This window comes from Anser brachyrhynchus (assembly GCF_964034855.1).
Source record: "Anser brachyrhynchus genome assembly, chromosome: 13".
In the NCBI taxonomy this organism is placed as follows: Eukaryota; Metazoa; Chordata; class Aves; order Anseriformes; family Anatidae; genus Anser; species Anser brachyrhynchus.
The window spans coordinates 12,010,321-12,038,181 of record NC_137708.1 but is presented as its reverse complement, the minus strand read 5'-3'; the positions used below and the strand labels follow the sequence as shown (position 1 = coordinate 12,038,181).

At 35.3% G+C, this 27,861-nt stretch overlaps 1 protein-coding gene across 27 annotated transcripts in view; it reads left to right on the top strand.

The window, feature by feature from the left end:
* Positions 1-27,861, top strand: part of SLITRK4 (SLIT and NTRK like family member 4) — a 242,968-nt gene that overhangs the window by 26,487 nt on the left and 188,620 nt on the right. For 3 of the 27 annotated variants that reach the window (XR_013939068.1, XR_013939069.1, XR_013939070.1), the window contains one exon: positions 2,847-7,464. The exons of 19 other annotated variants lie outside the window; for them this stretch is intronic. The gene's annotated coding sequence lies outside the window, so the exon portion shown is untranslated. Of the gene's footprint in view, positions 1-186; positions 324-2,846; positions 7,466-27,861 lie in introns of those variants that run through there. 5 more of the 27 variants (XR_013939066.1, XR_013939067.1, XR_013939072.1 and 2 more) reach the window with 3 other exon arrangements.

Below are 27,861 nucleotides of genomic sequence, written 5' to 3'. Positions count from 1 at the left end.
TGTCATCTACAGAATGTCCAGTTCTGCCCTTGAGAGCTGCACAATTTCTCAGTGTCTCTGGACACTTGTCTTAGTTGTGTTTTGAGATGAATAACTTTTTAAAAATATATCATTAATTGTGATATGCATTTGGAACTAAAATGGTTCTGCTGAGGGTTACACATACCTATCCTTCTCGCCTTCCAGATGCTGGGCTTCATAGTACAAACCTAACACCTGTCCCAAGACTTCTTGTTCATTACAGGTGTTTAGATACTTTTTTTTTTGCAAAATCGTTCATATTATAATGGTAAAATATACTCTCAGGTCCATTGTTATACTTCACCTTAAGCACTGTTGTTGCAAAAAGGCTTGTTGTTCCAAAGATTGCCTTTTAGTATGCACATACATGCAGTAAGGCCTAAAAGTGATTCCTCAGAATTAAACTGCAGGAAGAGAAAATAAGAAGGGGAAGCAGAGAAATATAGAAGGGGTAAGGGGGAGGTGGGTGGGGGTGGGAAGAGAAGATTAAACTGTTCGTACTTTATCCAAGTTTGATAATTACCTTCTTGGATTAATTTTGTCTAATCCATGTAGCTATTGATTTGGCAATAATTTGTGTTATATCACATAATTAGCCATGCTATACCATCTTTCTTCACTTTTTGAATTATGTTTCCTAAGGGTTTTTGTACTAAAGCATTGCCAATTGCATATAAATTAGAATAATTAGTAGCTAAAAATTTTAGCAGTAGATGGCACTGTAAGGTATTATCTTAATTTATATGATTTTCACTGAAGAGCTGAATCCGGTCCAGCATTCAGAATGAAAAATATACTGTTACTGTGACTTAAACACCATTATAGGGACATGTGTTGAAAGAGATACTCCTCATAGTTAAACTTTTTTTTTTCAAGATTATGCTTTTGGAAAAACAGCTTTGTGCTTATTTCAAATGGAGGAACAACAGGTGCTTTTTTAGGGGGCGGGAGGAAGAGGTAGAGGAGTTCATTGCTTTGCAGAACAGGAACAGTTTACCTTTGTACTACTTGTCTCTGGTAATGATTTCATATATTTATCTGCACAAATCAAGCTTGTGAATGTTCTAAATTCTAAATATTCTACTTCTAAATATTCTAAAAGTTTTGCCCCTCTTTTTTCTACTGATTAGCAAAATAGTAGTTACCAATTAAAAACGCAATGGTTTAAAACATGTGTCCTTGTCAGTATTCCATAATCTCTCTTGCATTATGGTGCTAAACGTCAGATGTGTTGTTGAAAAGCTTTTCTATTGTGGTGATAAGAGCATTTTTGGAAGCTTGTTTTGATGGACAACTGGGTAAATGTACAAGAGTGTGAACATGGCTGTGTAATAATCAGTAGTACAGTTAAATCTCTGAAGCTATTTGTATGGACAAATAGGATGAAGGAATTTGCTGTCTGAACTCTGGCAACCCAGAAGATCCGAGATTAATTTATGGGATATATAAGATTAATAATTGTATTTCATTATTGTTTAAAGTCCCAGAGGTATGTTTTGAAAGTTGAATGGAAAGACTTTAATTTTCATGTTTATTAATATCAATGTCTTTGTAGCGGTCAATAGCTATCAGTCTCTTCATCAGGGAAGTTTTCTGTTGCTTGTGACTTCTTCAGTTTCCAACAAAATTTTTGGAAGTAATCATTTTGTTCTCAGCTAGGTTTTCAAAATATTGGTATCGCTTCTTCAGTACTCAAATCTCTGTGAATGTCACTGCCATAAATAACCACATAATGTGTGCCCATGGTGGTGCTACATTTTCAGAATGAATTAAAGCTCCAAAATGTGGAAGATAACAATGCCAACAGTTTAAAAGAAAATGTACAGGAAAGCTATTAAGGAATCTCAACATATATCAAGTCTTCCCTTCCAGATGCAGACTTATTTTAGCTTAGACTTTAGCTGAAACTTAAACTTCAGCTGAAAGTAGGAGGAGAATTACAGGCCCTTCCAGTTTTAGCAGTAATAACCTTGAAAGTGATGATAGCTTTTTCATTATTTAAAGGGCCATTGAATCATTTCTTATGTGTTAAGGAATTGGAATTTGCAAAAGTTTGTGGGTTTTTTTGCTGTTTTTTGATGATTACATTTTGATTTGCTATCTTTAGTTACAGCATTTACTTCTGTGGTATCCATAAATCGTGTAACTTAACTGATATAAGTAATTATCTTTGAGATTTTGGGAAACAGTTGCTGCTTGGAATCGCTTCCAATAAGTGATGCCAATAACACCTTATCCTAATAAGATGATTGAATATTTAAGTGATTGACTGAGAATTTTTTTGTTCTATTTAGTGTTACCTTAATGAGTTTGAATCTGTCTGTTGTTCCACTTCCAAGTTGTGTTCCATGCTCCTTCACTGTAAACCTTGAATTGTAAACACAGAAGAATGTGGTTGACCCCAGTCCTGAAAAGATAAAGGGAAATGGTTAACTTCATGCAGAAATGTAGATCTACTTTCAATAGGACTGTTGCGATATGTACACTTCAGAATGGATGTATTTTTGTGATTGGAAAGTTCAGAAGTGTGGCTCTGCATGTCTCTGTTAATGGGATGATAATTTAAGGTAAATATGGAAATGTGGTAATTTCCACATTCTCATTAGTGTCCTGGAAGATGATTAATATTAATTTTAAATGTCACTTTTTTACTTGGTAAAACTGGAGAATGTGGAATTGACTTCTAAAGTTAGCTTTTATTTCATGATTTCTACCTGTGGACCTACACTTTAATTCTGAACGTTGCAGTTTATGTGCAGAAATTGTCACAGCAGATGATTCTTTAATCTATCTACGTCGTCAGATTTTTTTCTGCTTTCTTTCAGGACTTTATTTGGTCCATGGAGCAATAGTTTGGACTAGTTAAATGGGAGCACATGAAGTGTCAATGTATCTCAACCTTGGCCATAAAAAATTGAGCTGATGTTCCAATTTTATTTCTGACTGTGTGACCCTGAAATCATAGTTAAGATGAAACCAATGTACCCCTGGTTTAGAAAAGTAACTGCTTGTATAGGGAGACATTGTACTCAAAGCACATTACTGTTGAACATCAGTGGAGACTGCAGTGTTCACGACAGTACAGGGCTAATGCCAACAATATATAGTTTTCCTTTGTAGAATTTTCACTGTTGAGGGTGATACTCTTCTTGTTGTCACAGTAGTACTTTCTTTGCACAGTGGACTTTCTGAAGTGAGCAATGCAGCTACCTGATGTACAAGTCTTGAAAGTTTTTCTTCCTCAGGTTCTGAATATTTCTTGTTCCTCTTCTAGGAGGGCAATTCTTAATTTACATGCACACAAAAAATGTATTTACTCTGACTGCTCTATGGCCACACAGCACAATAAGTATTGTTTTACTTCTTAGAAGGAAGAGGTACTAATTCACATTCAGGCAGTACAGAAGAATGAGCTATAGGCATTGCTTTAATTATTTATATATATTTGCTTTTGCTTCCTATCAGTTTCAATGTTTAGCTAGAACAACCCTTTGTCCTTCATTAAACATGACCCTAGGTGTCCCCCTTTCTTCACTTCAATAATGATTTCTGGCAGGAAGTGGAAAAAGTCAGCCTATGCTATTAGGTGACTATTGTAGGAGTCAGCCGGCTGAGGAGAATCTGAAGTGTCCTAAATAGATAATAATGAAGTACTGATTTGGTATCTGTTAATTTCAGATAAACCTTTCCTGTTTCATGACTTGTTCTGGCCTCATCGTTTCAGTGTGTTAAATGTTTTTTTCTTTGTGAGACTGAGCAAGACTCCTGGGTACTTTCCTGTGTGTCCACTGAAACTTGCCTTTGAAAAGTGTCAATTCTGTTTCTTCCCATTAGATTTTGTTATATCTTGTTTTATCTATTCATATGTTAATAAAAAAGTTATGCTGCCTTTAAGTCTCATAAGGTATGATCCACACAATCAAGGCTGCTACTCCATCAATCGTCAAGTCGAATATCAACAGCTTTTAATTAGTTTGAAGTGTTTAAAAAAGCTATTTTTACAAAGAAATATTTTAAAACTTAAAACTTTGTTTTAACTTGGTCCTACCCAGAACTTCTTGCACTCCTTACTTACTTTCACCCAAATCATTTTAGGGCATTCTCATTCTTTTGTTCCTTTAATATGAATTATTTTCAGACTTAAAGTGAATGTCCTGGCTTCTTTTAGGTCATGAAATATGTTAGCTGAATGTGTGTTCTGTGACTCTGAAGGATTGAATCTGATGCAGTTTTTCATAACAGGTTGGCACTATTCCTGGAACTGCTTGCTGATTTGATTGTACTCATCTGCAGAGTAAAGTCCTGTGAGATGGTATAGAATATATCCCCCTTGAAAATAAATTTGTTCTTGACTGTCTGGTCCATGATCAGGGAAAGCACCTCCTGAAATCTGAATCGTATTTGCTTGTTTGCCATTTGTACCAGAAGTTGGATAATTGTAGTGGTTAAAACAGTACTAAGCTCATTATTTAGCATTGTTTATAAAGAGAACAATGAACTCTTTACAATTGAAATTCAGGAGTAAGTACAAATGCATCCCTTTATTGAACAGAAGAGAAGTTGAACCCTACCATACAAATATAGATACATTTCATGCATTTGAACAAGAATGCCTTATCCAGCACCTAATATCTACTTAAAGACACTGCATATACAAAAATATTTATATGTACTCGTGTATGTATTTGCTTCAGAATTCACGGTGATTCAACATGCTATGCATTAAGCTTCATTGGCTTCTCTTCTGATGCACAAAAACATCACTGCTCCACAAAAAAACAAATAAAAAGACTGTGGTGAAGAATTCTTTCCCTTACAGGTGCTGTAAAAGGTTGGATACAATCTCTTAACTGTCCTTAATTGAACAGTGAAATTTCAAAAGTAAATGTATATCGGTGGGTAGTAAGAAGAGAGTAGCTGTGACAAATAGCTAATGTAAGGGGGAAATTGCACTGCATTTCATTGTTTACTCAGGTAAATGCAAAAGTAAAAAGCTTAGATGCTGTTATAATCAGACATGTATGTGAACATGCCCACACATAAACGAAATCTCAGAATAAAGTTAGTTGTCCAGGTAACTTACTGATGAAGCGCTCTGCCTCAGTTTTGCTTCGTGTTTGCACCAGATATTTCAGAAATTGAGTACGAAATAATGAGATTATAGTTAAACTTCAGAGGACTTGTACTGACTGTTCACATGCTTCATCCTTTAATGACTATCTTCAAAGAAGCAGTGGTGTCTTCATTTCAGAAATTGCAGAAGAGGCTTTATGAAGTCACTTTTTAAGCAGCACTCACTGTTTTTGATGTGCTGGTCAAGCAGTGATTCTAAATACAGTCATTTGAGATTACAAGCCTTATATCAAATCACTTCTGAAAGTCTTGCCGTTGTCTTCAATGAGTTTTGGATGAAGCTATTTATCAGACATTCTTCGTTCATCCTTGAATCATATCCCTCCCTTTTGCCTTTGCGCTGTTATGTTCCTGCTTATTTTTTCCTCGGTCTTCCTTTTCTTCACGTGTTATTTCTGCTTATAACTTTCTTCCAATAGCCTCTTGCCACCCCAGGCACTTCAGCCTGGGAAGACTGCTCTTTTCCATATCGCCAGCATTTCTCTACCTCTTTCAGACAGATAGTTCTGCTAGACAGCTTTCTTTTATGTAGCTTGTCATCAAACTTTATTTCTGAAGGATGAGATTCAAAGAGCTGGCATGCTGCTTATTGCTAAATCGTGTATTAAACCAATGACTTAAGCTTTGATTCTATGAGGACTGCACAAATTGGGGGCTTATGATACATCTTTGGACTAGAATTTTAGAAGTCAAACTCTTGTGTAATTAATTGTTTTCATTACACTTTGAACCTTCTATGTTCCCTGCTTTCAACAGACAGTGGAAAAATTATTACAATTTCCTTAGTGTACATTGTTTTACAAGGAATCAATGTCATTAAGTGATTGTTCTGTTGAAAATTACTGGAAAAGGATCACTGTCTCAAGATACTGTGTGTGGCTATAAACATAAGAATACATGTGCTCGCTGTCTCTAAAGTACTGCAGTGCAGAAAGGCTGATTACACTACATGCTCCATATAGTATTTAGTTATCACTTCTGAAGGATACAACTATTAATACTTAATAGCAGTCCATTTCCTATTGACTTATTGCAACCCTAAAATGAACTCATTCTAGACCTTATCAAAATTAGAAACCCGAAGAAGTAGAATACTTAATCAAATAAGACCTAATTCAGTGTTTTAAGTTTAGTTGTAATTCACTAAGAGGAAAAAAATCTAAAGGTAAAAATAAAATTTAAAAATGACACGGAAGATGAAGAGAAGGAGCCTGTAACTTCTGCCTAGCAATTTTTCACAATTTAATCAACAGGTCTGTAATGGGTGCTAGCAGAGATTGAATTCTCTGGCTGTTGTTGGATGCTGTTACTAGAAAAACAGAGCTGAATGTGGAGTTCAGCAGGGTTGGATCTGGTGTGTTGATTGCACAACCTACTTTATTGTTACTTTTCGTTAGAAGTTAAATATACTTACTGCAATTTGGAAGGATCTGAACCAATCTAGAGATATTTAGATTTACTTTCCTAGCTCAAACAGACTCAAACTAAAATGTTGTGTGAAAATAAAGTCTTTGGTCGCTAATAAATTTTTTTTGACTGTTCTGTGTGTTTTCTTTGTTTGAGGGCCAATTGAAACTTTAATTGTGTATCTGGGAAGGGATTTCATTAGGTATTACACAAAACAAAAATGTACATGTGAAACTAGCAAATAGTCATGTAAAATACTCAGCCCTGGAGCAATAATGCAGGTACATATAATAACTCCGTTAAACTGGTTACCAAGGATGTGTAGCTGGATCAAGTTGCTATGGAAATGTTTGGTCCCTGGTCAGAGATGCTAGTACTGCTGTTTGCAATCTTTTCTAGTTGCCTCACTTCAGCCAGATAAAAATCAAAATAAGGGTGCAGGGGGAAGGAATATTTGTGGGATACAGATTAGAATTTTTGGAAAAGGACATGCAGAAACCTTAAAATGGAAATATTGTGTTACATATCTGAACTTTATTTCATGTTCATCTTGACAATAAAATGAGACTCATTAAGGTGTGTGTAGACCTGAGTTGCCATGACTCAGCTTACCTTATATCACTGGTCTTTAGCAAATCTCAAAGTGCAATTTATTTCACATGTTAGTACGAAATAGATATCTTTCTCTGTAGTGGAGAGTGGAATCTCTTTGGGATCAGGGATCATTTTCTGAAGCATACAATTACACCATTGTAATGATTGGTGAGTAGATACTGAATTATGGTATGCCATGACAACTGTGTAATGTGATGTGTCAGTCTAGCTTAATACTGGACCCTCATATTTTAACAATATCATGAATATTAATTAGACAATAAGACTGCCTTAGGTTCATGCTACCTGCAAGAATGGAACTAATCTTGGTGACCTACTGCAGAATGTACTGTGATGTTTAGCTTGGAGTAGAATAGCCAATCCTCACTTCCCATTAAACTATCCTATCTGAATGGAGTGTTGAAAGTTCCCTCAACTGCTGTGCCAATTGACAAACTTGTAGTAGATGTTTGTTGAGATGGGGAGTATTCCCTTTTTTTGCCTAAATAAGAAATAAACTCTTTGAAGCTGATGGTAGGTGTAGAAACAATGAATATTGCACAGTTTTTGCCCACTTAATTTGAAACAAACAATTTTCAGCCCAGCTTCAAAGAGTAGATTCTTAGCTGGGTTGGAACTTGGGTTTAGTTCAAGATTGCTGTAGCTTGACAACAGACCTCTGCTAGAAAATATTGCATTCCTTCTGCTGAGCAACTATAGTTGGATGCTTTCCATGTACAAAATAAACATTTTCTATTCCCTCACTCCAAATGCAAAATCGGTATGTTTTCTCCTGTTCTTATTGGTCACATGGTATGTTGATTGTATTAGTGGCCTGGCAAACCAGTTTCTAATGATCCCATGTTCTTGAAAAGAGGATCATGACAGCAGGATTACAATCATTTGGTTTGAGTAATAGATGTTTTAGAGGAAAAAAGCACTATTATGCATAATGTTTAAGTGTTACTGTTCTGTTAAATTCTTGCCTTCCTTGGAAATTTTCTTTGGGGTTCATGCATAGGGTTTAGGGGAATCAAAGCTACTTTCTCTTTGAATAGGCAGTGTCTGTTCAGTGCACCTTAGTGCTTCATGATTAGTTTCAGATTAGAAATCAGTTAATATCAATTCTGAATTCATCACAGTCTTTCACAAAACAACAGTCCTTCCTTTTCTTATATGCATTATACCTTCTTTGCTTTTAGATGATTCTCTCCAATTATCCACATATTTTTCTGGAGAGCCATTTTTATCCATGATTCCTTTGGTGCTTCTCCTAAGCTCTTTGACAATTTATTGCTGTTTCCTTGAAGGAAAACAAACAGAAGCTGTTTGCTTAAAACTTACATAAAGAGTAAATCTTAGAGCATTAGACTTACATAATAATGAAATGGGTGAGTGACGAGGCTAGGGTGATGTACTGAGGGGTGACATAAACATGGTAGAACTCCTCTCAGAAGTGGGAGCATTGTTGATCAAAGTAAATAACAAATCCAGCAGTGGTATATGATGTTAAATATGCCGTTAAGCTGCTATTAGAAATTCCTGTTCTATCCTATTACCAGCTCTTCAGACTAGTGATAACTCAAACTTCAGGACTCTGCTGATGAGCAGAAAGAGATGCAACTGAATGATGAGTGCAGATTTACTTCAAATAGTTTCTTTGGATCTGTTCATGGCTTCAAATGCACATGCGAAGTTCACAAAGCTTGTAAACTTCATGTGGGCTAGCACTCTACCTGCTGAAAAGAATGGGCTGTATGGTTGCAGTACAGATCATCTGTGCTTTATTTTGAAGATAGTGCAGACTGGCTTGATTTAAAAAATAAATAAAGTGAAAAAGGAATGAGTTACACAATGTGCTCAAACCATTGAGATCTATGAAAACTCAAATCCCCTAGGCCCTGTGTGTCAAGAACTTAGCCATCTCTGCAAACAATGTTTACAAAAAGATTAAAAAACAAAAATACCAAAAAGACAATTGGTTCAGTAACATGTTTTACAAAAGGAAGTGAATTTTCAATCTAGACAAACTATAAGCAGACCTTTTGTATACATTGTGGGTTATGTAAAAAAAAAAAAAAAAAGTATATGTAAATTGTTAGGAGTATCCAAATACTCATTTGTAACTCGGTATTTGAATAAAACAATGGACAGGTTGTCAACTAAAAAAACTTCCCCTATATCATCATGGAGTTGATGACAACTGTGGGGGGGGGGGGGGTGGCTGCAGGGGGCTGCATAAAGAGAGGGAATGGGAAGTTATCTGTTTCTTAAAAAACACAAAAACACACAAACACAAAAAAAGTGAAAGAATGATTTTTCAGTGGATTGATGAGACGTGGCCAGAGATATCAACGAGAGCTAAAAGCGTTCATTCTGTTCTCAGAAAAAGACTGGATGCCAGCACTCAAAAGTAATTTCTTTCTTGATGTAAAGTAGTAGATATGTGGCAACCCGTCAAGTGAAGGACTGTAGAAATAGATTAGTCTGGGCTGATTATAATTTCGAAATGAGGTTATTTAATAAAAGAAATGCATAAAGTTGCAAGATATCACCAAAAATATATTTGCTTAGCAGATCATGTAAAACAGTCTGTGTAGTATCTGGGGTGATAACAACAGCAAGAGTGGTTTTTATTTCTGTTCTTCAGTAGTAAATAGTGACTAAAGTCAAGCACTGATAGCAGTCTTTGACTACTTGCATCAAACTTGAAGGGGAAAGCACCAGAAGGTTTATAGAGACAAATCTGACTCAGAATAACATGATTGTTTCTTAGCAAGATATCTTAAAGGAAAGGAATAATACGGGAGGAGGAAGAGAGCGGGAAATCTGTCAGACCTATGGAAAGCTGTTAAAAAGCTGATTTTGTGAAAAGACAAAGGCGTCTCTCTAACAGGAGAATGCAACATTGAAACTTGGAAAACACCAAAGTAACTTCTCTAAAAAAAATACCTTTGCATAGCACGTTCTCTACATCTTATTAGTTTCTGTTCTTCTTGGCTGTAATGTCACATACGTTTTCTGCAATCTAATTATAAAATGCAAAGTGTTTTGTTTTGTTCTGAGAGAGAGAGACTATCTTGTGTACTGTAGGTAAAATGGAATCATTAGGGCTTTTACTGGAAAAGGGAAAATTTTGTTGCCATGAGCTAAGTGGGAAGGGAGACAAAGATAGAAAAAACATCACATGCTGTGTTATCTAGCTATACATTGAGCTTTCTTAAGATAGGAAAAGTGGACTCTGGAAAGACTAGATCTTAGAATAAAGATGAAATTCTGCTGAATCGAAGTAGGCCACAGCTTGTCTGCTGCTTTGATCTAGCCTGGTGGTGTTTCTATGAAAGACTATCTATGAATCTTCATGACAACATAGGCATGTTAACTATCAACGACAATACCATCCTTGTGCTTCTCAGAGATTACCCCATTGCAGATATCACAGATTACCCCTAATCTCTCTGTTCACTGATTTGTGCTTTCCCAAACATAATGCATGTCCCAAAGGAGTAGGGAGCTTTGGAGATGAGTTTGTTTTCAAACAGGAAAAAAATTGAGCAGTCTTTGGATTTCGTTTTAATTCTTCTAATCAAAGTATTAAGTTATAAGAAAGGAATGGGACAGGGGAGGGTAACTGGAAAATGTGAGCAAAAGTAGGAGCCTAACGCAGCCTGCTCCTTGATATCTTCCATAGCATCGCTCAAATCAAATATTCTTCCTCTCCTTCTGAAGTGTTAACTACAGTGTTGCAACTGGCTGATGCTCTGTGGTTGTAGACATCTTCAGCTGTACTTTCAAATGGATGCCTAAAAATAATGTTTAAGGGTGTTTTGTGGGAGATCTCTTAAAATAGCAGAAATATAAAAAATATGAAAAGACAATTGGAAACAACTTGACGCTATGAATGTTATCAGACTACAGTAGAATTGAGAAACATTTTGATTTGGAAAAGGAGTTGTAAGTAGTAGCTGTTGTACGTTTAAAGAGTAAAAACAGATGATAAGCTGTTTCAAGTACTATATTATAACTTACTGACGTTGGTAATACTAACAACCGTTATTGCTCATAGTGCATGCAATCAAGTCAAACTAATAAAAGATAGTTTTTATAAAGAAAAGCTTTTGGAAGCAGAATTCTAAGAAATCATTTTACAGGAAAATCAAATTCAGACTCCTTCCCAGTCTAATGATTTTTTTAATGAAAAATGGAAGTGAACTTGAAAATTATAAATATATATTTTTTTGGAAAAATAGGATCTTTGACTTTTGGTGTAAGGTCAGAAAATCTTTCATCCTTTTTAAGATAATTGATGTTTTAATACCTGGAATTAATGTAATTCTTTGAAGTACATACTTACAAGAACAGATGGGGGTGATTAAATGGTGGCTTATTATTCAGTCCCTTAACACCGGATACCATTGTTTGATTTCTGTTTAGTAATGTTGGAGCTGTTGTGTTTGTATGTGTTCAAATTTTAATTACAATCATTTCCCATGTCTGATATTTTCTTTCATTTTTAATACATCTGATTAGTGTTTCGGGGCTTCCTATCTTCTTTTCAATATACAATGAGGCTTAAATTCTTAAGGGTTGCAATAATAATTTTTTGATTGTTGAGGGAGTTGGTTCTCTTTCTCTATTGTTCATTAGAGTATATTTCTTTAAATTTTTACTACTGAAGATCTTTCTTCATTAAGATAGTGAAGGGTATACAGGTTAAAACCCTGTGTGTAGTTGCATGCTATCTGCTTCAGAGCTCTAATTTAGAAAATATGTGACTTAGTATTTGATTTGCTAACTCAGGCTAGTTGACTCATGTTGACTCATTTCTGAAGGTTCTGGTTCTGGGTGTCTCTCTTTACTAGTCTTATACTACCTTGTATACGATGATATACAGTGATACAACGTGATACAGATTTTTATTTTTTTAACCTGGCACCTTTGAAAATCAAGCTGTGATTGAAAATCAATCTAAATCTAAAGGGGGGTGTTCTGAAGTCCCATGTTGATAGGCTGATGCATTAAGTGATACTATCATTAATTAAATTTTAGTGGCAATAGCATGTAGTGACATCAATATTATGGCTTGGAAGACATTACGTGCTCTTCAGCTTCTAATAAAGCCTTTAGCAGAGGTTAGTGAGTAAACTGCCTCGGGGCTAATCTCTTGACAATCTCTAAATTCAAGTGAATGAGTGAGTTGGTGCAGTTTGGCTCCCAGCAAGTTATGTATCACTAATCACTTCAGAAAATATTAAACATACTGCTTCTATAGTGTTGATGTTTTTCCATGTGTGGAAATGAAACCCAGTATACTCTGTGTGCAAGTTTGTACTCTAGATCTCAGAAGACAAGAATTTGGAGGCTGTACTTAGAGTCAAATGATCTGTGTTACCTTCCTAAAAGGTTTTTCTCTGGTAGCAGACCTCATGATTAACATTGCAAGGAGAAATTTAGGATTATGGTGACTGTAGCCAACAGTTCTCAGTGTTTTGCTTTCCCAACATCTAGCTGCGTGGTTTGTAGAATGATTATTGGTCCTGTTCTAGGCCTTTACATAGTATACTGTTCATCTCTACTCTTTCCAGAATAGAGATCTTGCAATATTTTCTGGTCTAATCCAACCAAATTCTGTAAATACCAGAGAGGTTCTTCAGATAATTTTTGTAATTTGATCTATTTGTTTATATAGATTCTAGTTAAGTATCAAATAAGCATTCTTTTCTATTTTTAAAAAATAGAACTAAGCAAACCTGTAAACAATTTGGAAAGATTTAATTAAAGACAATTTTTAATTGTTACAGTGAGGAATAGCTGAGAAATGCAACAGCAAACTGGCGGAATGGCCAAAATTTTGTAAGTGACCTTTGAGCACATTACTTGAAATATTTTTAGTACTAAAACTTCAGTACAATGCCAATGAGACTAAAAAAAAAAAAAAAAAAGCTTTTCTATGCAACCTGCATTTTATAAAATACTGTTAGAATAGGTCTGTCCCTCTGTATGTACATTTACCTGACTATCCTTGTCATTATTTGATCAATAGTTGATTATAATCTTCAAATGTGAGCAAGTGTTACCTGCAGGCATTTAATGATGCTTATTTTTGCATTAAGTATAAACAAATTATATGTCATTGTAAAATGTAACTTAAAAAAAAAATAGTATCAATAAAATTGGTTAAAAGAAAAAAAGTAGGATAGTTCCTTGTCATAACTTTCAGATTAACCCCACCCTCCCTTCCCCTGAGTCCTGTTAAATAAATGTTACTTAGTAGTCATCTGACAAAATACCTGATGAGAAGAATTGATCAGGAACTGTATTTTTAAAAGCTAGAAAACAATTCTTATGCTTCTTGCGGAAGCTGTCAGTTACCATAAATCAGCAAGATGCATCATGACCTGAAAAATGTCCTCTAGCACGTATCTTATGAATTGAATCAGGGACAAAGATATGCCCCTGTTTATGTATCCTTTCACTGCAGAGCATGTCAGCAGCTGGAAAAATGCCAGTTTGTGGAGAAATCCACAATGTAAAGAATTAAAATTTGTGGTAGAGTCATGTAGGCAGCTTTTAGAGAATACAAGAGAATATAGTATAGGGAGTTGGTAAATCAAAGTGGAAGTTTGACTGAACTATAGTATTTTAGTTTACTATCTAACATATCTATAGTTTATTGTTTAGTTTAGGTCCCATTCTTCAGCAATCCACAATACTTGGTTCCCTATTTTCCATTTCTGGGCCCTCTTATAGGTTGAACAGGGTACTGTGCAGAGGCAAAAATTTTTAGTGAGCAGTGTTATGTCTCTTTTGTTACATTGTCATGCCTTATATTTTGTTGATTTATTTCATACAACTTTTCTTCTGAATCACATGCCACACTATAAATTGTTTGCAGTTGCTGTTGATCAGAATTTCCACTTAAGGTAAATTTCCATAGGCATTTGTAATACTTTTTTCTGGCTATCTCTTTTCTGTGTATATTGGTGGAGGCTTGGTCTCAAACCAGATGTTTTGTGCTGTGTGAAAATGCTGGAGAATCAGAGAAGCCCCTTTTGAGCAGGCAGAAGATTTTGGCCTGATGAATGTTATCAATGATGAGCATAAACGTAGTTTAGCATGCCCTATGTCTTTTTTATATTGTGTTTCTTATTGGTGAGCTTAAGGCCCTAATAATTTAATTACATAGCACCTGGAATTGGAATCAGCTTTTTCAGCAGTCTTTAGAAAGAAAATTATAAGGGTAAACCTTGGAGGAAAAAAAAAAAGTCCTCAAGACATCCATGCTCAGTCTCCTTACTCTTAAGGTGCTTAATGACAACAAGCTGAGCTTACTTGATAATCTGCTGATTTATTTAGGTGCTAAAATAAGAGCTAAACTCCTTTGAAAATCTGGCCCTAATACTAGCAATGGGAGAGCTACTTATATATTTAAAAAGGCTTAAAAGTCTAAGAATAGAGTTGCTGATTTCTTTTGATGGAAAGTGGTGCAAACCATGATATTTGCCCCACTGAGTAATGTGCTTTGCTTAATTTTCGAAGGAGAGAAGACAGCTAAGCACTCAGTGCTTATATAATATCAGTGCCATTTACTGTTTCTTCCTGGACTTTCCTGTAGGTGAATATTTAGGGACTTCCTACTTGTAGGCTCAGTTCTATGCTACAAGAATGGATTATATATTTGTCCTTGCTTTTTTTTTTTTTGGCAGAACATCTAGCACTGGAAGATATGAATTATTTGCTGGCTTACACAATTGTTTGAATTATTCAATGCTGGTGAAATGTCATCTTGTTGGTCACACCTGCATCTCTCTATCTCTCTTAGGGTATATATGTAGTAATGTAACCTGATAAAGAATGAAGGGGGATTTTATAAAACTTATTACTGAAACCTATTTTAAGTGAGAAGTCATCCAAGCTTGTCAAATATCTGCAAACACACTGTTTAAAACACTTCTTTTTGTGTATTGTCTGCCAGATATTCTTTTTCTTAAGTGTTTCTGTTGCTTAGGTCTGCTCATTTCAGTGTAGTTGCCTTTAGTTTGCGTTATTCTGAGAGGTAAGTCTAGCCTAGTAATGGCTGTAGTATTCTCAGCTACACCTGACATACCTTCTAAATTGGCATGTTTAATATGCCTAGAAAGGCCTCTGTAGAAGCCCGCAATTTGATGAAAATCCTTTTTTCCTATTTACTAAAAGTCTTGCAATAGTGAAATAGCGGTTGGTAATCTAAAGCAAATATGGTCTACTCTGCACGGACAGCACTTCTAGGGTGAGAATATTGTGATACCTTCTTGATCTCGGAGTACATCAAACGGGAAGGAGCATGCACTGATTTTGAAATGTTCAGCAAACCTTTACTAAAGAAAGAAAACGGTTATTAGGCAGAGTTGACTGGAGAACAGTTGTTCTGTTTTGCAGAATACTTCATTTCCAAAGTTATTTGGTTGGAGAGATGTGAGCATCTTGAGCAAACAAATAGTGTTCTGCTTTGAAACTGTTCACCTGGCAGTCTGCCTGGGAGTTGTCAATGTCAGGAGCTCATGCTTAGTATTCCAGGTCATTCAGGCTTTCAGCCCATCAGGTGAGCTGCCAGGAGCTAAGCAAGCTAGCGAGAAGGAAGGAAGGCGGAAGGCTTCTCATAGAAACATGGCTTGGCATGCAATTCTGGAAAGCTTGTCTTGGATCCCTTGGACATTGCCAAAATTAAATTGTTCCACATAACATTTTAATTTAAATGAGTCAGCAAAAGCCATGGAGTAATATATTTGCTTTACAGTAATGTTTAATTTTAGCTTCATCCTGAACGGAGGAAGAGTATAGTAGTGATAGAATAGTTACAGAATTGATGGAGGTAGAGCTAATTCACAAATCAAGGCCTAATAACAAGCACTTTCTCAGGACCACTTCTATTTACACATTGTATGTAGGTAGAGGCACAGTAGCAAAATAGTCATCCGTCTGTTGTCTCATGCACCCTGATTTTTACAATAAAAACATGCATCTTTGGTACTGGAAGTGATTGGTACAGATACATAGCAAAGATGACAAGCAAGCAGACAGAAGGCAACTATACTGGTGATATGTTGGAAAGGAATGAAGTTACATTAAAAAAAAAAAAAGAGAATTGGAAACCTGCTTCTAAGTATGCTTTTCTCTGAAATTCTGACATTCTAAAAATAGCATCAGAGAATAAAAAGGACTGGCTCAGTGTGGTATGATCACATGCAGATGAGCAAGGAAGTAAATGATAAAGTTAACATGGCATATGGAGCAAACAGTCACTGTACAAATTTGTGTTTCGCATTAAAATCTTATTGAGTGGCTAACTGATACAACGTGCATTTGGGGACAGTAAAAAGAAATTAACCCTTTGCAATAAGACTAAATATGGGTTGGATTTCTAGTCATAAGCAATTTGTTTAGACTTCTGGGTGATCACAGAAGGAATATGTGGTCAAGTATTATTATTTTTTCAGTAAGACAAGTCTGAACAATAAATAAGCAGTAAATACTGAGGTTTTTTTTATAACATTTACATTTTGGAGCTTTAGAAAGAATTGATGGGGCTGAGCTAATCACTATTAATCACTATTGCACTCAATAAATAAAGGAAAAATTAATTCCCTCAGCTGTAATTTCAAGACCTACTAATACTAGAATATATTTACACATTTTAGAAAGATTTAAACTATAAAAAGAAAGTTAATCAGTTTGTAATAATCATAGTCAGAGGGAAACTCCGCTGACAATTATATGAAAATACACATCACAATCAGTAATTGCTGTGGTTTAACTTTGTAGATTTGGCCTTTGATTTAATGTATCGGTTAATTAGGTAAAAATAATTACAGTTTTGTGTTAAATAGATATTCTAGACATGGTACGTGTTAATGGCTAAATATGAAGATGAGTAACCAGTCTGCAGACAATAGTGTTGCTCAATGCTAATAAGAGATTTTAGGCAGTTACTTCATTTACTTTACTAGACCCTGAAGTATTGTCATTACTTAGTTTGTTCCTTTGCAGCTTGTAGAAACTTGGTCCCCAGTATGACAGGATAAAACAATGGGTCCCCAGTATGACAGGATAAAACAATGCACTCTATTTTCCGCAATATGAAAATAAATGTATAAGAACTAAGCTAACATCAAGTGTATAAAAGAAGCAGTTTTTGTGTTGGTCTTGAAATCAGTTGATTATACAGGAGCAGGCCTCTGAAAAAAAAAAATGCAGGTTCATTAGCATCACCATATAGCATGTATGATAGTATTTTTCTGGAAGGGAACAGAGCTAAGAAAACATCTGTTCCCTTTGGACAGATAAGGTTTGAAAGCAGAAAATTAGAGAATAGCGTATCTTCAAGAGTTAGAGTACCCTGATTTCTAAAAGCAGCATATCAACTTCTGTTGCCATGCTTTATGCTTTTTTTAAAAGGGAAGCTCCAACTTTTCAATGATTTCTTTGCTGCTTGGCTAAGCCTCATTAAAGGGTCAGCTACTTGGATCTAATCTGTACAGAATAAAATCTTGTCCCTGGGGTCTTAATTGCAAGACGGTTATCCTTTAGAAGGGTCAGTGCTCCTTCTCCCCAGATATGCAGTAACATTAATCTTAATATATGATTTATAAAGCCCTTTCAGTATCAGAAATGTTTGCTTCAGACTTTTACACATGTAGAGCACAAATAGCCACTACATCCTCTAAAGGAAGGAAGCTTTTGCAGGCATAAGTGCTTTGGAAGTTGTGCAAACCCTTCTCAGTAATGAATCTTCATATGTAGCATGTTTCCCCTGTTGCTCCTTCTCACTTCTAGCCAAGTTTCTCATCTTCTCTCACAGCAGCCTGAGCAGAGTTTTTGTATGCCTCATCAGTGGTAGTTTCCTTCAGAGACTGCATTCCCATGTCCAGAGGAAGAACTGCTTGGATGAAAGTTGTCTTTAGTATGTTCCTTTGATCAATAACTCCTTAGTGCTGAAAAAAAGGAGTATTATCTGTGCGATTGTGACAAGAGTGGTATGTCTAGCAAATGTGTAAAATGCTCTGTGATAAGTAAATGATGACTTGGCTTCTAGCACTGATCAGAATATTTTGAGAACACTTAACGCTTCTTTCTGCTTATTTTGCTTGTGTTTCTGCTGGGGGTTATGTATTGAACAAGCTTGCATTGCCCCATATTTAGTACTAGTTCTTTCTGATCAAAAGCAGTGTCTGCAATGAATATTGTCTTTATTAAGATAAATTCTGTCCCCTAAGATATAGTATATGGAAGTTTTGAAAATCTTATGAGTTCTCAACCTGTCAAGTTCTTTGCAAGCACTTTGAATATAAATTGGATAAGCACAACAGTATAGCTCCAGCTTCTAAATGGAGCACAAAGGACTTTATTTCAACTGGAAAATGCACATCTATTGCGGTTTATACCAACAGAATAAGACATTTGAGCATGCTGAATAGATTTATTAGCCCAGAGGTCCCGAGAACCAAGTTCTCAAGAATACACTGAAGTGTATTGAGGTGTCTACTGAAGTAATCTGTTACTGTATGGATTTTTTTTTCATAAAACAGTAGGTGCCTTTTTTTACTGTATTAAGAGGCAAATGGAAGGTATATTCAAATCCACTTAAGGAAAAAAACTCTTTTCCCTAGGAATCTGTTCCAAGGTAGCAACGATAATTAATTATTTTAATAGAGCTCATGAAAAAGCTCATTAGATCAACAATTTTATTAGTATTTTATTTGTTGTGAAGTCAGGAAAATATTCTTTATTTCAGTTATATCATGGCAAATACAAATTAAAATCTTGTACTTCTTTATTTTCTTACATTCTTCAAAATTAACTATTGGGGTGTAATGAAGTCTGGAGAATCTTATTTAATTAGGAAACAACAGCAAAGATTTTCTGTACTGTTAGTACTTCGTAAGGCCTCCATTAAACTGAAGTTTTAAATCTTTCCAGCAGCCTAAGCTGCTATGTTTAATATAATGTATTTTTAAAAAGTCTTTCCTCATTGCCCTATAATACTAACTGGTTAAAATGTGATAACTGTTCCAAAAATAAAGATCAAAGCATGTTAAAAAAAATAAATCTGTAAGAACTCACATTCTCAAGATTTTTCCTCATGATTGAGGGATACTTTTTTTTTTTTTAATAAAATGGAAATATCTCATTCTGTCTTAACTATGATTTCAAGATCTGGGACTTAAAAGCATATAAATACAAAAGCGATAAAATTCAGAGTTTAACTGGATTTTTACTCTGTTCTCTAGAACAGAGACTGTTCTCAGTCTGGACTTGTCTGTTCAAACTGGGTACCTTGAAAAATGTCAGCACAGTCTGGTGAACTGTGTAGTTGTAATTTCATGTAAAGCTTTATCCTAACTCATCAGAAGGAATTGATATTCTTGAATGTGCTCTTATTAACTGTTATTTGAACTTCATTATATTATAATGTATAATTTTCCTGTTTTCCCTCCCCCAGTTGAAAGTGTGGCCACCTGGGGATTATACTGAAATTCTTTGTTTTCCCTTTTCATGAGATATAAACAATATATTTTATTTTGGGTCAAATCATATCAAATGGAACAGTTAAACTAAGAAGCATTTCATTATGGATCTGTCTGAACCTAATTAGTTGTCTGCATAATGAGACGCCAAAGTGCCTCGTGGGAGTTGTGTAGGTGTGGCATGCCCTCCTTTCTCATGCTTTTCCTGGCTGGCCTAAATATCTTTTACATACTGCAGTTTCTCCTTTGGCTGATGACAGCAGCAGGTCATGAAAAATCCTATTAGATTGTGTGCCACAGAGAGAACGGGTCTCAACAGAAAGAACAGCTCAGCTTGCTGACTGGGGAAGAGCAGTGCATTTTGAAAGCAAGTCTCTGTGCTCTGAAACATAAAATTTAATACTGTCTACTTTAGATCTTAAACTTCAGTGTCTGATTCTGGCAGAATTCTGTGTGAATGCTCCCACTGCATGCAAGAGCAATTGTGAAACTGTTGCTTTTCTGTGCTCAACTAAAACAGTGACCAGCTTGGTGAATTAACACGTTCCTCCTTGCATGGAAACTATAGGTAGAACATCCTGGGTTAGAAGGACTCACAAGGATCATGGAGTCAAACTCCTGGCTCCACACCAGACCATCCAAAAATCAAACCAAATGTCTGAGAGCATTGTTCAAATGCTTCTTGAATTCGGGCAGGCTTGGTGCCGTGACCCTGATCCAGGGAACCGTGATCCAGTGGTCAACCACGCCCTCAGTGAAGAAAATGCTTCTCTCTCCTTTGTGAAGACTTTACCCCCAAAACATGACAATATCTCAGATAGCAATTGAAAGGTTGATAGGGTTCTGTCAGGCTTGAGGTGTCTAGTTGACTGTCTAGAAAACAGGAACTGTTTGGTTAGATTTGGCTTACTTTTCAAGCTTCCTACAATCACTAAATACTGATTTGCCGTGTTTATTATTACTGCTGTGTTATTGATTTAATTGAAATCTTGCAATAGTGGCAGTATCTGTTACATTTTTGAGGTGATTGAGAATAGCTTGAAAAATAGCATTGTAAGGTATTTTGACATTTTGGTTGCCTGTGACTAGGCAAAATGACTTTCAAAGATTAAAATCTTTTTCTTTTCTCCTTCTAATTTATCTCTACAAATTGGAGAAACACAGTGAAGATAATCACTGTCTTATCAAAGAAAGGAGGAAAAAGAAGCATGTGCCAGATGATTCAATATGCAAGTAGATGTAGTGACCAGATGGGAATGTTTAAGTAATGAAGATGCGGGGAAGCAGGAGGGAAGCAGACATACTGTACAGATATTTATCAGTGGTGAATAGGTTGAAGCATTTCAGGCTGAAATTATTCATTTCAGTCACTTTATTGAGCACCTCGAGGTACTATCCTGGAAAAGATGATACATATTACATATCTATAGTTTCTTCAAACGTGAGTATTGCAAAACTGCTGCAAAATTATACCAGCCAAATCATAAAATATGCCCAGCTCTTCTTTGCTAAGATGACTAATACGGAAGAAAACCAGAGGTGCTTTAGTCACCAGAAATTGATTTTCCCCAGAAAAGAAGGCAAGAAAAGAAGTATAAAACAGAACTTCAATGCTACTATGTTGGTGATATTGTTATGTTTCTTTGCATTATCTTCTGACTCTCCATGTAGTCTGAGTACTGGAAAAGGGAAGTACAGTGAATAACAATAGCCTTCATTATGAGTAAATATTAGAACTGAAAAAATATTTTTGAAAGGAAGTCTCTGTAAACATTTGTTTGAATTTCTGAGTAGCTTTGCCTTGATTGTGCTTGCTTTCTTGCTCACTTGCAGAAGGATCAAGTTTTGATTGATATTTTTTGTGAGGATATTCCCAGAAACAAATTGCAAAGTTGTTTGAACAAGTGTCTGAGTTTGGCATTGAACTCATAGTAAAGATGGGGTAGTGCCATTCCTTCACTTGTTCAAACATGAACAACTGTGAACACTGTTTATTTTGGAACTAAGTGTAGCTGAATGGGACTCAAGAGTAGAGCACACAATTTTTATGTGGTTTGAAATATAGGTGTTGCACTTTTTTTCTTCATGGAACGAATGTGAATTTGTCAAATTTTTTAACTTGGGTAAATTTCTGTAGACTCCAATATTCTTGATTTTTTTTGCACTGCAACTGAAATTCACTACTGTGGTAGCTTACAAATGTTCACTTGTCAACATGGAGCATCCAGCAATGGATGTTATTTTTAGCTCACCTTAGAGATTTTAAGAAGTTATGACAAATTTTAAATACCCTGCCATGTAAATGAAACATGTTTAAAAAAAAAAAAAAAGAGGAAGAAAAGCCAGATAAGTATGGAGCCTTTTGTAAAAACATGGTCCTCTCTTCACTGCTTTAAACACTAACTACCATACTACCACTATTCTGAGCATAACAAAATCAATAAAATAACATGGTATGTGAAGTCAAAGAAACAGTGTAGGTCCACGCACTGTCTACCGTGGTGGCTGAAATTGGGTGTGTTGGGAAGACTAAGAGACCAAGACAAGTATGCAAAGCAGTTTCTTGGTATAGTCCCCTATCCTCAAACCAAAAGCATGAATGCTCTTGGAGAGGGATTCAACAAAGCTTAACAAATTTCTCATCAGATTTCTTCTGAGAGAACATTAGATTGATGGATCTTAAAGATTAAAAGTGCATCAAGTGTGTGGTTAGTTCAAGTAAATCACATTTCTTACTATCACTAATAATTATGTCTAGAACTGCAAGTAGGTCTAAATTGTTCTGCTGACCCAAGTGACACTTTCAGCTGGATATACTGAGTCAGCTTCTGCATGAGTAAAGAACATGACTTAAATTCATTTTTTCTGCATCTGTAACAGGGTATCTTAATTCCTCTCTTTCAAATCCACTCTTTCTAATGTATTATAGCGAGCATATGAAGTTTATAAGCCTACCTGTGCAGATTTTTCTCACATGTTCAAATGTTGCCCTCTTGCTGGAATTGTATCTTTGTATTTGAATGGACCTTTACTGGAAATTTATTCTTCATGTACAAGATTTCCCTTCTTTTTCCCATTTCACTCCCTCCCTGGAATCTCATAGGCAAAATCCCTTTTGAGAATTCTGCAGTGTTGCTTCCCTGCTGTTTAGATCATACTTTTAGGTAAGATAAAAGATTTAAGAGAGTACGTACATTCTTCTATTCAAAAATCAGAATAAAATGCACACACTGGTTAGAATCAGCTACTGGTACTTTTAGCTGCTGAGCTGAGTAGATACATTTTCTCTTTTTCTGGCTTAGATCAAGATTCACTAATTCTGAAAAGATGGAATGCAGGTGTTTTGGAGGCAAAATATCAATAAGCCCAGTATGATACAAGGATTTCTAGCAGGATCCTGATTTTTTGACTGCTGTTTAACTTTTTTCATATAACGTGGCAGTGATGCTAAATATTTCAGTGCTTACAAGTCTCCTTTGTCAAATGTAATTGTCTTGATACTTTTGATTCTTTATTATAAGAAGAATTTTGCTGCTTTGTTTGCTGCTTTGCAATCCCTAGTTTTTTCCAACTTTAATTGATTTTTACCCACATTAAGATGATTTGCTTCTGCATTTCTAACTTTGAATTATATGTCATAGTAAACTCATCCACTGGCTGATCTTAAACCAGAGTAAGTCAGCAAAACTACTTAAAATTGTTAGGTGCATATTTTAATGTGTCAGCTGCATTGATTTTCCAAGAAATGTAACAGCTTGCCCTTTTCAATAAGAAAAGACTGAGGCAATAGAAGTGAATGTGGCTTTCTACAGCTAAAATTTAAGTTTTCCTCATTTAAAATTAGAGAACCAAAACCAAAAGCTACATACAACTATCTATATGTAAAAGGGCTATATCAATTAATGATGCTGTAGTTAATTTAAATGAGTACATATGAGAACAAGATGGTGAAAGAAAATAACCTGAATTGGTAGGAAAAAAAACTGTGTGTATTATGGATAAGCAGGAGGATTTTGGGGGAGCCTCAGAGTTCTCACTATGAACTACCTGATATGAGATTTGAAAAGATCTGAGACCAGTAAGAATCAGGCCATAAAATAATTAGATTAGAGATTAAGGGGTGATCATACAATGACTAATGAGGAATAGAGTTTGTAACTAGGCCAGATATTCACATTGGGACATTTAAACTGTGGACCAGCTTTGAAACTCAGAAAAGCTGCAAAGAAGGGGGGGGGATAGGCATTCTATTAGGATAGTGGGGTTAATCTCTCGCCTGAGACATTTCTGATTCCAAACTAGTTTGATTAATATAGGTATGAGACTATCTTGAGACATGTAAAGCATTGCAGAACTCCAGTAGAAGTGGATGGAGAATAGCATCATTGAACATAAAAATAATTTTTGCAGTATATTAAGTATTATACCTTTCAAAAATGGCTAGAAACATCTTTGGCTGAAGGTAACATCTTTCATATAGTTGATTTAAAAGTTTGCTTTTTTTTTTTTGAAATGGATTTTATTTACTTTAGTACAACCTTCAGAAACTGAGAAATACGAACAAATGAAGGAAATGAAACTTTCTCTTTGTGGATAGAAAATGTACCTAGAGCATAACAAAATAACTAGGTAAAATTTATTTTGTCTCTGTATTCACTAAAATTTATCTTTTTCTGGAGATTTCTGAGTACTAACGAAAAGAAATAAAATGGTGAGCATAAGAAATATGTCTAAACGAAAAGAAACTTCATGAGAATTGAAAAAATGTTAGACATGTATGAGGGCTGAGAGTGGAAATGATTGATTAAAAAGGAAGTTTTATGACCCGTCTCAAAGTGAAGCAAAGCAGGCTTTATCACCAGGTTGATGTTCTGATATTGACGTTATTTTAATAGTGATAGTGATATCAAATAGTGATATCAAATTTTCTATTTCAATCTCATCTGGATTTTTACTTCTTTCTATTGATGGAAAAAAAAAAAAAAGATAATGACAAAATGGGATACACCTCTAAGTACCTTCCATTCCAGATTTTTGTAATTATTGCTTGTCCTTTGTCTAACTGGGAGCCGTTTTTGTCACATGCAAATTAGGTCAGAATAAGAAGTGGAATTAGAATAAATGTCTGGAGAAAAATGCATTAAGAGAATGAATAGTGAAAAGATAGATTAAAAGTAAGGCATTCATAGCTACCATAACAATCCAAGCAAAACCTACTGAGGCAGATCTCTTGAAGGAAAGCAAAAGGAGACATTTGTATGAGATAAAAATGCCCATGAGTAAAAGAGTTTTGTGCCTTGGAATTAGTGATGAAAGGAGGTCAAGGAACTCTGTTTGGTATGCAATAACTGTTCAAACGTTCTTCTACATTAATCTTCTGTGTCAGCTAGTTTCCTGATACTGCATCTCCAGAGCAATCTTCTGCAGCGTGAAGATATATACTCTGAAAGAGAGCTCTAAGAAAGGAGCACATCAGAAGGGGAAGCAATAAAAAGCCCAACCCCACAAATATCTGTGTGATAAAATTAAATAATGCAGAAAATAATGAACAGGTAAATCAAGCCCCTCAGACTGATTGTGAAAAATACTTCTGCTAATATATGAGTAAAGTATTATATTTAATTCCCCAAAAGGACATACATGGGCACAGGAAGTCTTTGCTTTAAGCTACTTTGCAAAACAGAAAAAAAAAAAAGTTAAAAAAAAGAAAAAGAAAGAAAGAAAAGAAAAACTACGTCCTTCAGGGGAGGGGGAAAAAAATGGAATTCTATTGTCCAGTTCTGCTACTATTCAATTAAAATATTTTTCCTGGTTTTCATTAACAAAATTGAAGTAAAACTCAGACCCTTTTTACCTGTTCCCCAAGGACAGTTTGTTACAGTGACATATACGTAGACAGTATTACTCATCTGTATGTTCAGCAGGTGGAATTTCTTTCAAGTGTGGTGCTTGTTCAGAAAATGGTATATTTCCTAATTTTATGGTAAGATATGCAAATTTTTCTTTTAATTTTGACAAACTCTGTTTTGAAAAAATCATTTAGCGTGCAACAAAGGGAATCAAAGTTATGGTTAAATTACTCTAAAGAGTTTTCTGTTATTACATATGAAAAATGTTTTTACAAAAGGCTTGGGAAATATGTGTCCACTGTGGGAGGGAGGACACTATTGGAAAGCAGCTGAAATGAATCTGGGTCCAATTATTGAATATTAATTTGAAATACTATGAAAACTTTGAAAACACAGGAGTGAAATAAAGTTAGGAAACAAGGGAGTGAAGTGCCATGAACAGTGCTGCAGGAGAAGGCAATATAGTTGCTGTAGTGCCTTGTTCATTTCTTTCACAACTAATGGCTGAGACATTTCCCAGCATGTAGAAAACCGGTGTTCAGTCTCCTTACTTTATATGAATGATCTGGTGTCTTTCTCCTCATAGAAATGCTCTGAGTGCATTGAGAAATGCTCTGAGTACAGGTTGAGACAGATAGAAATATATATAAACTGAATCCTCACTGCAAAAGTATCTGTGATAAGGGATATTTTAAATGTGATCTCATCTGTTTAAAAAAGTATATATATCCTAGTCACTGGCTAACTTCCCTTTTCTTTGTTTTCATTGTTGAATATTTAATACATTCTTACCGTGCCGCAAAATAATCACAGAATCATCTAGGTTGGAAGAGATCTCCAAGATCCCCTAGTCCAACCTTTGACCTAACACTAACAAGTCCTTCACTAAACCATATCACTAAGCTCTACATCTAAACGTCTTTTGAAGACCTCCAGGGATGGTGACTCAACCACCTCCCTGGGCAGCCCATTCCAATGCCTAACAACCCTTTCAGTAAAGAAGTTCTTCCTAATATCCAATCTAAACCTCCCCTGGCGCAATTTTAGCCCATTCCCCCTCGTCCTGTCACCAGGCACGTGGTAGAATAGACCAATCCCCACCTCACTACAGCCTCCTTTAATGTACCTATAGAGAGCGATGAGGTCACCCCTGAGCCTCCTCTTGCAAAAATATATGAATTATGCACTTTATATACTATATACTCTATATACTTTCAATCCATTTCTCCCAAAGTTGGAAGAAAATCTGTAGTTCTCAGCATCTGACTGGACTCAGGCTTGAAAGCAGAATGTGGCCCTTTGCTGTCTTACTGAAACCTTAGAGCATGAACCTGATGAATATGCTAAAATGGACTGAAAACCTGCTAAAGCATATTTTGAGTATTCCTCCAAAAATGTCATAAGTAGAAATGCTTTAGAATATTGCAGCAATCTGGTTCTATAGAAGATTATTGCACCTCTCTGGCTTCTTGCATGTTAAAAAGTCAATTACAGCAAACTGTCTCTGTAGTTTCTAGATCATTACCCACTTTTCCTTAAGCAAAAATATCCTTGTTCAGAGATTGCTTAGTGTATAATCCAGTTGCTTTACATTTGTAATGCTTTCATGAGATTTGTAGTATCTGTTACCATAACAGTAATTAATGTTACCATGTCATAAATAATTTATTTTATTGTCTACTGAAGGTCCTCCCACTTTTGTGTGTGTGAATGGAATTGGATTTTTTCTTTTTCCTCTAGAATAAGAGCAGCTTTGGTATCTAGTAATGATATTAATAGGTATGTCAGGACCTTACTGAAGAGTAGAGTTTCAGTCAAGGGTAGCGAGAAAATACTGTGGTGATATCGGACTCTATATAGAGTAGAAGCGTTCTTGGAGAGCATGGCATTTTTGGACTTGACTGAAAAATTGAATTGTGCAACATAATTTTCACAGTGCTGAGAGTTTTTTCCTCTTGATTGTTAAAAGATGGTAGAGTAATACTTAATAAATATAGGTGTTATCTTGGAAAAGGTAACTGTTTTCTCCATATTTTGAAGCACTGAGGTAATTTCTGAAATGTTTCTGTATTTTGATTAGAAAAATGTTGTTCTGCTAAACATGTAACTTTCAATTGCAGCTAATGTAATATGTTGTTTATTTATGAAATAAACATAATGACAAACATACCTAGAGAGCCAAAGAGGTTCCTACTGCAGGTGGTATTCTTTTTGAAGCTCATTTTCAAAATACTTAGTGTTTGTAATTCTGTGAATATAAATAGTGATTACAGCATTTAATAGATAGAATGTACAAGCAAATATTTGCTAATGGGGTAAGTATCAGATAATTAGAATTAAAGCTTATAGCTAAA